A 1,310-nucleotide genomic window follows, 5' to 3' on the forward strand; every position below is an offset into this window, starting at 1 on the left:
CCATGCCGGGCCGATTGTAACGGAAGCCGAAACATTGATCCACAATCCGTCACACTGAGTTTTGTTCTTTGAACGTCAAAGTATTATCGCTTTTTGAAGCCTAAGCGAGGAAAATCATCTAGAAACTAGCATGAGAACAAAAAGACAGGAAGAGAAATATTTGTATTTTATCAAAATCGAGTTGACGGTTTCATCTGACTTAAACTTATTTCTTATCGGTTTTCGATAAGCAGATGATGTTCGGTAGGTGTGTTAACAAATTTATTAACATTTGCTTCGGAATGTGTCGAAATATTAAGATTCCTGTCGCGCTCGAATCACGCTGTCATGATCTTTGATACATGCTACAATGTACCGCTGTTGGGCAAACGGAATTCTACTAACAATTAAACATTGTAGCAGAGGTTCCAGGCTCCTGTCTTTGAGAGATGAGTAAAAAATTCTGTTAACATAATTTCCGGACACCCTTTATTATTAACTGTATAGAATAAAGCCTGTATTCAGCTACATGCGCAAACATGATCATTTATATTTAAAACGATTTTGAATAAGAAAGTCACGTGACAATCACAGCTTATATACAAGCGAGGTGGAAAGCTATGAATCAGAATTATATTTTCACAATGTTTGGAATTTTGTAGGCTGTGATTCCATCGATTGCTTTTAAGAAAGGTATGTAACAGCCCTTCCATATACAGACAATACCGGTCAAGATACCGAATGCTGCACCCATGGATTTCTGTGTGTTCGAGCTGTCAGTACGAGCATACATATATTAGATGGACTATGGATTATGTAGCGAGTGGTGGTTGGCTTTTGACATGAAAATCTTACGACGAAGCCTTATTCAATGGAAATTATGCTGCAGGGTTATTGTCAAGATGCGCAGTCGTCAGGTAGAGCATGATCGGATATGGTGATATGAATTTCAGCAAAGTGGTGAGGCTCCAAAATCATTTCAGTAAAAAGTTTGATAGCCATGATTATATTATCCAATATAGCATCCAATAGGTTCTAGCACTTTATCTGAGTAAAACAAAGTCACACAAGGTAGAAGGACAAGTGGTCCAAGTCAAAGTTTATCGTTGTAATTACGTTATGACAGTGAGACAACAACCGGTTGGCTAGCTTAAAAAAATACTTCGCCAATGGTAAGTCATCCTAGTGGAGAGCCCGAAGATTCTGTCTAGATCCCTTCCAATGTAAAGAGTAATTAAGACATGCTTATTAGAAATGGTTTTTCCTTTTAAGTGGTTTTTCTGTTTAATTAATCCTTCATGGAATTTTAATAAGTGATTTTTAAACACAAT

The sequence above is a fragment of the Limulus polyphemus genome, unplaced genomic scaffold, assembly GCF_000517525.1.
Source record: "Limulus polyphemus unplaced genomic scaffold, Limulus_polyphemus-2.1.2 Scaffold2933, whole genome shotgun sequence".
In the NCBI taxonomy this organism is placed as follows: domain Eukaryota; kingdom Metazoa; phylum Arthropoda; class Merostomata; order Xiphosura; family Limulidae; genus Limulus; species Limulus polyphemus.